We start from the raw sequence: 547 nt of genomic DNA on the forward strand, positions 1-547 counted from the left end.
TTTTATCCACTGAATTTCATCCTTGGAATTTTATCCACAGAATTTTATCCCCAGAATTTTATCCACAGAATTTCATCTGAATTTCATCCATGGAATTTTATCCACTGAATTTCATCCATGGAATTTTATCCACTGAATTTTATCCCTTGACCTTTATCCATGGAATTTTATCCACTGAATTTTATCCATTGGCCTTTATCCATTGAATTTTATCCATGGAATTTTATCCTTTCAATTGTATCCACTAAATTTTATTAATTGGATTTTATCCACTGAATTTCATCCTTGGAATTTTATCCACAGAATTTTATCCACAGAATTTCATCTGAATTTCATCCATTGAATTTTATCCCTTGACCTTTATCCACTGGATTTTATCCATTAAATTTTATCCATGGAATTTTATACATTGACCTTTATCCACTGGATTTTATTCATTGATCTTTATCCATTGACTTTGATCCATTGAATTCTATCCAGAGAATTTCATCTGAATTTCATCCATGGAATTTTATCCATTGAATTTTATCCCTTGACCTTTATCCAT

At 30.0% G+C, this 547-nt stretch overlaps 1 protein-coding gene and 1 long non-coding RNA gene across 3 annotated transcripts in view; one reads left to right on the forward strand and one right to left on the reverse strand.

Annotated features, from left to right (window-relative positions):
• The window catches only part of LOC107199243 (zinc finger protein 638-like), a 19519-nt gene that overhangs the window by 8532 nt on the left and 10440 nt on the right, over positions 1-547 (forward strand). The gene's annotated exons all lie outside the window — the stretch shown is intronic.
• The window catches only part of LOC107199244, a 7186-nt gene continuing 7139 nt past the window's right edge, over positions 501-547 (reverse strand). Inside the window, exon 2 of the long non-coding RNA XR_001519188.2 lies at positions 501-537. This is a non-coding gene — a long non-coding RNA (uncharacterized LOC107199244). The remainder of the gene's footprint in view (positions 538-547) is intronic.

The sequence above is a fragment of the Parus major genome, unplaced genomic scaffold, assembly GCF_001522545.3.
Source record: "Parus major isolate Abel unplaced genomic scaffold, Parus_major1.1 Scaffold523, whole genome shotgun sequence".
Taxonomy (NCBI): Eukaryota; Metazoa; Chordata; class Aves; order Passeriformes; family Paridae; genus Parus; species Parus major.